Source organism: Dermacentor andersoni, chromosome 1 (genome assembly GCF_023375885.2).
Source record: "Dermacentor andersoni chromosome 1, qqDerAnde1_hic_scaffold, whole genome shotgun sequence".
NCBI classification, from domain to species: domain Eukaryota; kingdom Metazoa; phylum Arthropoda; class Arachnida; order Ixodida; family Ixodidae; genus Dermacentor; species Dermacentor andersoni.
This window is the reverse complement of record NC_092814.1, coordinates 372780888-372790456: the sequence shown is the minus strand read 5'-3', so window position 1 is coordinate 372790456 and position 9569 is coordinate 372780888. Positions and strand designations below refer to the sequence as shown.

The window sequence follows — 9569 nt, the reverse complement described above, 5'->3', positions numbered from 1 at the left end:
TCCTTTTTTTCCACTCCACTTTTTTTTCAGATTTTCTCCCCTTTCCCTTCCCCCTTGTGTAAAATAGCACACTTGAAGTATCAGATCTGTTGAACTAACGTGTGTATCAAACCTGTTAACATGTGTGCTTCTCTGTGGTCTGTGTTGTATTTTTGCGCTGCACAATTCAATTCAAGATGAAAGATGGAACGTCCCTGCCTTTAGTTTAATTGTGTGTGTGTGTGTGTGTGTGTGTATGTGTGTGTATATGTCTCTCTCATGTTTTGAAATATATGTACATTCAGGAGTGCCTGCATGCCCTTCTCTCCTGCTCCAGTGACGAAAAGGAGAGCCTGTTTATGTACCGTAGTAAAAAATTCAAAGGTTTTCGGTGTGCCCATTACATCCCTTATCATATGGATCTGTCACAATACAGAGTAGCAGTGGTCCATAATACTAGCCCATCCCAACATAATTATAAATTAACACATATCGACATGCTGCGAAACAGCTGTTGCAAAGCCGCTGGTGAAGGCAATTTCCGCAGCACTGCAGTGGTACAGCCAAGTTCCACCTGTATAGTGACAAATCCATATGCGTGTTAGCAACTCAGTAGTTGCTGATGGTTTCATAAGTTTTACACTACACAATAAAGTAATCTAGACAACTTTGTTGGAACAAATGCACATAATTAGGACACCACTTAAACACTAACACGATTAATTGCCCCCAATCTCTCACTCACTAAGGGATAATACTACTGAAACATCGGTGGAGAGCTCAGATTAACACAGCCCATAAAGGACAAGCGTTCTTTGAGGAAAACAGCTATAACAGCGGTTAGTTTTCTTGATCATATTATGTGGTAGCTTTGATTTAAATGTCATGCAGTACTATAAAATACGAAGTGCCGCATTTCTAGCAGCAGAAGGCGTCGTCAGGCTCATGGTACAACAGATTTTTGCACTGTTTGTCAGTGAGCCGACACATAGAAAGAAAACCGAATTCACACATTCATATACAGTGTCAAGTGCACTTCTCCTTCTGAAAACGCAGCCACCAGTTCCAATGTTGCTGAAAGGAAAGGTTATATAAAGTGCCAGACTGCATGGAACTGCCACTTATGACTGTAAATGTATGGTCTGCTGATTGCAGAGGTAGTCACATGCTATTTCTAGTCTCTTTTAGAAGCATTACTAAAGAATAAATTAAAATCTATTCATAAGTCACGAATTTCATGCATCCACAGTTTCGCTAAATAACCTGTGAGAAAAAGACATGTTTACCTGGAATAGCAACCTTTTTTCCTGCTGCAAAACTTTCCTTCGAATTAATGAAATAACTTTACAGCGTCATAATGCGTTTCTCGCAACTACTTGCCAGCAGTGGCGAGTTAGTGTTTATATCCGACTCATTGGGCGACAATACTGCCAAACACAAATGCTTCACGAACACGAGAACACGTCCCTCGCAGAGAATAGCAACCATATATGCCTCTGTGAGACATGATCGCACCTTTGTGGTCAAAATGTACATTAGAACGACATCACCATCTCATTAAAAAAAAAGCCTCCGTACAAGGCAGCCGCCAACTGCATAATGTGAAATTGCAACTGATGTCCACTTACTGGTGGCCTGTGTTTGAGTCACTTTTGGCAGTTGACTGGGTGCTGAGAAATGCACGTCCTGGGTTGTCCCTGCAAAACATACAGGGTTATGTCAAATGTTGAAAATATATATATGCCGGCATTTCATCAGTCGCAAAACAAACGAATAAACTAATAAACAACTGTAATGTAAACAGAGTACACATCATAAGATAGGCTGTCAACTGTTAATGCATTACGCAAAAAACCTAATGCATAGGAAAGACTATATGTATACACAGGAAGCTGACACACAATTTAATTCGCTCTAGGTTTTTCCGTGCAGTATATTCAAATTATTATGTCTCGTGGTTAGAGCAAAATTAGTGTAAATTACGAACTAAATTATCTACCCTGGAAACTTTTCTTCAATATGCACCTGTGCGCGCTTCGAACGAGTAGCGTTGTAAAATTTACGTACATGGCATTTAACATAGTTACTGAACACGGATTTCCTTTGCCCTGTGTCGTGTACAGTGAGCTACATATATCTGCCCCCCCCCCCCTTTTTTGTACTAGCCATACTGCGTGCCACTGCACCTATACGCGCGTGAATAAACCTCACGACACAGAAATAAAAAAAGCGCCAATCACCCATGCCTGCATGTTGTAGTGGGCCTAACCTAACCAAGCATGGGCTGTTGCTTTTTATAGTAAACACAGGCACCGTGGTCATTGCAAGTATGTATCATGTCGCTAAGCAAATATGCAATTTCATTGTACCACTATTTTTTTATCACATGGATAATATCTGTTGAGAGGCAAGACAAAAAGCAGTCACTTCTCAGAACTAATCAGCTTTCTTAAAACACATTTTTAACTTTTCAATCACACTTGCTGCTATGTGTTTGTCTCCAGAGAGCATACTTGATTTGACTTTCCAATCAGAGACATTACATAAATATACCATGTTAAGATGACTGCCTGGAGCACGTGAGAATTTTCATCTTCGTGTAACATACTGTATCTTGATTTTGTTGACATTTGGTCAAATGGTACACCCAATATACCCACATACTAGTTTTCTTGTCCAAATAACATGCCAATGTATTTTGATTTTTTGGCATTGGCTCCTCTGCACTACGTGAAGTCGCGCTGCACTGGCTCTTTCACATCCTCGTGTCCTTGCAGCTGCCTTCTTGCGTTATATAAAGCGGGTGCCTGAAAAATATCGTATGCAAAAGTCAACACAAGGGCATGGTGCAAAACAACATCAAGACAGTCAAGGCCATGGCAATAAAAAAGTCTTAGCTCTTAGTCTTCCTAGTGAAATGCATGCAAAACATCCAAATGACTGCAACAGTCAACTGCTAAACTAACTTCAATTTTTAGATTTAAGCAAAAAAACAAATAAACCACAGTTCATCCTTGTTTTTCATGAATGTTAGAATACTTCTGCTAATGAATAGAATATTGGTCATTTTCAGACGTCATAGGTCTGTCATGAGCCTGGTGTATCGCAAACACCACTTGTGACACATCCTAAGCACGTGCCCAGAGTGCCCCCCCCCCCCCGCACCATCCCTGGTTGTGCCACTGCTGAAGCCATAATTTGAGGATTATAGCTGCAAACATGATGCTCAGTAGGGATGAAAATATTGTCCTTCAGCTCAATGGATATATGGATGTGCCTATAAAAAAGGGCAACAAGGCTTGTTATGGCAAGCTTACCCACATTTCAATACTAACAAGTTCACTGCGGCCTGCATCTAAGCTTACTAAAAGGCATGAACTTATTTTCATGCATGAGGTGCGCAGTGGAGTTCATTTTTGACAGACCCGACTACTGCTGCAGTTTGAAATCTAGCATTTTAGATTCTTGTAGGCATGTAAAAGTTGCAGTTAAACCGCAGTTATTAGTTTATTACACCAACCTATTGTTCTGTGTACGACAGACTGGTAACACGGAATTAAAGCAACATTTTATTTTGATATTTTATTTCTCTACTAAAAATATTCAAGCGATAAACACATCTTGATCTGCCATGCTATAGCAAAATGCACACATTACGCTTGTAACCCCCAGAGGAAGGCTGATTTAGCTGTTCATATGACATAACTCTGACACGCCAACTCATATTAGCAAATGCACAGGCATGTCCAAAACAATAAGCGTATGCAAAGCGCCCCTGCAATTGTAATTCCACACAGCAGCCGTTATATTCGATGCCGATGCGTAACTAGCTGCTCGACAATTCACCGAGTTCGTAGACCATAAGCATCCTTTCAGTTTCGCACCGTGCACGAAAACCGCAACAGGAGACAAAACCAGTCCTATAATCACACCATTTCAACATGAGCAAAAACAGTTCAGTCTTAGGGATAAACACTGTGAGAGCGATTTAGTGCGCGACGGCGACGGCTTCGAGCGACAAAACGGGCCGTCGCTTGAACAGATGACTCGGTTGAACAGATGACCCAGAAGTGCTATGAGCGACTAGCCAATAGCGCGAAGCCGCAACTGGATGCACATACATCGCTCAAATACTACCGATTGTCGCGCGGAACGAGCAAATGATTCAATTTTTATACGTGCAAGGATAAGAACGTACTGCAAGACCTCCGGAAATATTTTATGCTACTTTTTATAGTAAAATACATCAACGTAAATTACTAAAGCACGCGTCACGCGTGACTGCAGCCCTCATGCCGGCAACACCGGGGAGGCGTCGCTCAAAATCGTCGCTCGCACGGAGTACGACTTGTAGGCGACGAGCGAACGCGACAGCCATCTCCGTCGCGTCGCTTGTAGCTGCCGCGCGCAAGATCGCTTATATGGCGTTTATACTTTTTTCAGCATAAAACATGGATTCCTCATGCGTTTTCAGTAAGTTCAAGATAACGCGCCCAAGTGACCTCTTGCAGCATGCAGCTGAATGCCTGCGGCAAAGTTTCTAACTAGCACTGGTGCTGCACGTAACTTCAGTGGTCGCAGATTCCCCCTGCGCGAGACACCGTCAAGCGCGCGGTTTATTTATAAAAAAAAAAGCATGCTGCCAGGAAAATGACGCCTTCTGTTATGTGATTCCTTAGTTCAACAGCGTTCCGTACACAGTAGACTGCCAAACTGAATAAATTCAAACACACAAAACGCACGCTAATCACGCTCCGCATAGGCTCGGAATCACGGGCTGGTGAACTAACCATTTTAAGCGTCCTCTCGCCTGGCGTCTTATTGAACATACCATAGTTCTGGCAGCGTTTGCGATTTTTAAAGCTCTTACAGACAACGGCAAAGTGATAAAATCACATGCAGTTATCGCGACGACTGGCTTTTTCGATTGACATCGAGAGACGGCGCGTACGCCTAGTCCTTTGTCAATCGCGTCGACTAAGCGCAGCGACGACTTCCTGGCGATAGCATGACATACGGAGAATGTGCACCTAAGTTAGAATTCACTTACCGTGGAGGATTTGTTGTTATATCCAAGGCATGACGAACGACTGTCGTGTTTTCGTGGCGACGCGAGATGGCCGACACACGATCTCCCTCGGCTGGCCTTTGCTCGCTGAACGGATCAGCTCTCTCCGGTGCTGTGTTGTTCCGCGATCTTGAGCGCGCGCGCGCGCGGTGGAGCCACTCCGAGTGAAAAAGTAGAGCGCTCGCTACGCGTTCCTTTGAACTGCGGCGGCCTGTTCTCTTAGAAGCAAAACGATGTGTTCTTTGCTCAGCGTGCATGAATGATACATTGCCATGTTCGGGGCCAGCCACCTACAGTTGAAGCAGAAGATTACGCTACGTTTTGTTTTCTGTTGCCGCAAGAGTCTCTCTTTTCTATTGTCGCAAGAGTCTTTTCACTCCCTCTCTCTGAAGGGGAGAGTGAAAAGCACATTTCACTCTCTCCTTGGTGACAGAGTGAACAATGCATTTCACTCTCCTCGACATTTTGCGAGAGTAAAACAACGCTTTGAAGAGTGAACCGGCAGCTTCACTCCTGCGATACCCTTCCTAGTTTTTAGAGTGTACAAGAAGCACCTCATCGCTACGGAACATCACACAAGGTGTGCGAGAACATTGTGCGCGCTCCCAATTAAATTTTTGAGCGTTGGTGGTATCAGGCTCGGTTTCCTGGCATCATCAGGAATAAAAACAGCTGCCTGGGGGAAAGCATTGGATACATTTTCAGTAATTATTAACATATGAAGCAGTGCGGACACGCACGTTTGAACGAAAAGTGCTGAGGTACTAGGATGAAGGTTTTGTTGCGTATATTTTGGCTGTCTAATGTTAAGACGTAAAGAAGAATATACTGTGAATTTGTCGCAATTAATGCTGGCATACGTACAGTCACGCGAAATATGAACTCTGACACAGTGCACGTGGTGGAACTGGCCCCTGGTGTATACACGGCTACATTGAACCACGAAATGTTGGTTTGATGAATACCAGTAATCGGACAGTGTTTAGCTCTTGAATTTTTGGCATGTCGGCGCCGCTGTGCAGTCTTTGGGGCCCTTTCTACCACGAGTACTATGCTTCAGCTAATATTTAAAGCAACTGCTCATTATTACTTTTTATTTTTGGGTGAGCTTCTTTTAATGTCTAACCGCTGTTCCAATGATATCGGTTAGCTCAAGACGCGCCTGCATGTATTTCTAATACCCAGAATGTTGTCAGGAATTCAATAGCTAGCGTTATCTAATCAGATTGCGCGCGTGAAGCGAATACTGTCGTAAGTACATTCTCGGTCACATATGAGCGCCCGAGTTTGGCTGCAATGTATGAGCATTCCAATCTGATGAACCGATGCCTTGATCCGTAGAACAGATTCAGAGGAAGCACTACTTCGCGCGGAGTCATCATTGTGCTTTGAGTGTTATTTGTTTTTCAGTGCAAGCTCGCCCTATAATGAGTTAGATTCGCGACTCCCTCATTTGGAACTGCCTTGTTCTTGGCATCACTACAACGTGACAGTATAGGCGGGCTACATTTTCATTGAGTCAATACAGGAAAATGAATTAGGACATTTTTTTTTTTGCGTGTGCGTCTACACATTTAACACAGTAAGTTATTATTCACAACTTACTTATTAGTTTAGGAGATTGTAAAAGAAAGCAACCTTGTATTAACCAGAGGTCTTAAGAATAAAAAAAAAATAATATGCTTATTGGTCGGCTTTCACCTCATCGCAGGGAAGGAAATTTAAAAAAAATCATCCTTATGATAATTAAAAGCCTATCCGATTGAAAACGTTTCATGTGAGTTGCCACTTTGCAAGCTGCATAAACCGACTTGAAGGTGGTTCGCATCGTGGGCCCTTGACATTTGTCCAACCGTTCAACAAAGGTTTATTCCGAATGTTTCATTTCGGGAAGGCGTGTTACTCTCCTGCCCTTCACTCCAGTTCACAACCACGCATAAGACGAAAGTACTGCGTAAAGAGCGTCGTTAGCACGAGGTCGCGGGATTTAATGCCGCCCACGGCAACTGCGATTCGATGGGGACAAAATGGGAAAACACCCGAGTACTTAGATTTAGACTTAAGTACTCGGGCGCCCCATAATTCTATAACCCCATAATTCTGCCAACACTTCTGCCGCGATGCAATGTACCATGTGAGGCAATGACAAGGCTCAACCTCCTCACAGGTTATAACCAATGGCGCACAACAATGCCTCAAGCAAACACGTCTCCCTGTATGTTCTGTGTACTACGCAGGCGAACGGCAGTGGTACACGCAAGGTAACATTTACCATCAACTCACCATATACTCTCGTATTGCACCAAACGCTGAAGAAATGAAATATTCGGTCACCACCACCGCTAAATATCGCCAATCAAAGCAAACAGCACAGAGAGCTTCGCTTACATCGATTCCCACATGCGTGGGATCCACATAATTTTCTAGACTGTGAAGTTATACGCTTAACGATCGCGTTCATTAATGGAATAGTTATATTCGAAGTGGGGAAAAGCAGCTGTCGGGTCCACGGTACATTTGATTTAAACGGCTTCAATCCAATGGTCTTTGCGTGATTGCCGACTTCCGTGGGAATATAGTCGTCAAAATGGGCTACAATTGGTAGTGAATTCAGGACGTTGAGGAACGGCAAGAAGACAGAAGCATGCAGACGACCTCAGGAAAAGAAAAGACTTTTCGAGCTGCATGGTCAGCGGGTAGTGCTATGGTTTCAACGTCCATCAAAATTTCCCCAAAATATGAACAGAGGCCGACAAAAATGCGGGCATCTTGGGAAAGGTGACACCAATGGAAATCTCAGGACAGCACTAACTTAAGCATAAAAATAATTGAAGGATAAAAAATAATAACGTACGTTGCCAGGGAGGCCCAATTTCGGGACAAATAAATTGGATGTTGAAAGAGTTCTGCTGAAACCCGATGGTACGAAATAAGGCGAGAATGTCGGTAAGTGTTGAAGAGAGGTCCAGTACATGGAGGAAGGAAACTGAGGAGAGGCCCTATACCCCCTCCGCGCGCTAGAAGAAAAGTGTGGAGGAAATGACGTAGTAGGTTCTCTTCTTTTTTTGGTGATTTTTTATTTCTTTGCCGTAGCGGCCACGCCTTTCGGGCCACAATGGCAGCTTTGTTTTGGTTGTGTGCGCTCACACGTGTTGCTCCGTAGGTTTCGTACCGCGTGGCAAAGGCGCCGTGCAGGCAGGTTTGCGTTGGTCTCCGCGTTTTGTTGCTCTGCGTTATCTGGACCGTGCTCTCCCGGGTGTTGCTGTGGCCAGGTGGGACAGGAGGAACTAAAGTTCGTCAAATGAACGCGCATGCAACGCTGTACGCAATGTACCGCGCCACGGCAATGGCAACCGACGAAGGAATATCCGCGGGAAATATTGCTCTCTTTGGCGGAATCATGCTAACGTGTCATCGCAGGCCGAAACCGATGCGTTTCAGAATATGTACAATGAACGCCTTGCAGGTCAGTGATTCCTGCTTTCGACAGCGCATATGGTGCATTTGCGGCACGTAGACGTACGTTATGAATACATAGCTCGGGTTCAGTAGCAACTTGCTGTTGTGCATATTAAAACACATGTGGCTTAACTGTTGCTTGTTCCTCGCAGTACTCGCGACAGCACGAAATCTTTTAAGCAGAGCGCGTTCGAGGCTCATGCACACCAACACAGGTGTACCTCAATACACGTGCTGATAGAGCGTTACGCCGAATATTTGCATTTTGCTGCCCTCGGCATCGTGCGCCTGCCAGCCGACGCTTCATCCTGGAAGATGGGAAAGAAGCGGCTGCTTTGACTTAAGGAACGAATCCTCCCTACGGCAGGCGTATCTTATCTGTGCTCGTCAGAAGCGCAGGGAAGTGAAGGTTAGTGGATGCGCTGCAAGTGTCGGCAAGGCTCCACAGAACGTACGCCTGCGAACACATCAAGCGGCTGTTCCATGGTGGAACGTATGCCGGTTCTACGCGCGTACTGTTCTGCACCGTGCGCCGGCTATCGCAAAACTTTGGTTACGTGATGCTTCACTTACCATGGTAACAACACCTCAGGCCACAGTCAATGAATCCAAACGCGGAGTCAGAAATGACATTTTGCCTCCTCGCCGGCGCGCTGTCGTAGTGATGCGCGGCCACCCGAACTTTGTTCAATAAATCACGACGATTCCTCAAACGAGAATGTGTTTGTGCTCATAAACTCCAAATGGATCGCAAATGGGTCAGTGTGTCGTACGTGTCTCCAGTGCGTTCTTGCAGTGCAGTGAGAATGCGTACATTTTTTTCGTATCGCCATACGTCTAGCTCGCAAGACCGTCTGAGAGCCCCAGGAAGTCCAAGCAGAGAAAAGCAAGTAGAAGGCAGCGATAAAGGTGACCTTTTTTAAAATCGCGCAAGAACTGGGCAGCGGCCGGTACCCGCGGTTGATGAGAATAGCTCATTTGGCTGGTCCGATAAAGCTTGTTTATTTTCATAAAAGCCGGTAAAAGCAGCCGATTCGACCCACGGCCCGATTTGCGAAGTTCA

General features: G+C 44.7%; 1 long non-coding RNA gene across 2 annotated transcripts; it reads right to left on the bottom strand.

Annotated features, from left to right (window-relative positions):
• Positions 1-472: 472 nt before the first annotated feature.
• On the bottom strand, positions 473-5130 carry LOC140215404 (uncharacterized). 2 transcript variants are annotated; one of them, XR_011892358.1, is made up of 4 exons: positions 5030-5130; positions 2644-2786; positions 1608-1676; positions 473-553 (listed from the first exon to the last, which is right to left on the bottom strand). It is a non-coding gene; the product is annotated as an uncharacterized lncRNA (long non-coding RNA). The 2 variants fall into 2 exon arrangements; XR_011892357.1 differs by having other exon boundaries at positions 1608-2786.
• Positions 5131-9569: the final 4439 nt, after the last annotated feature.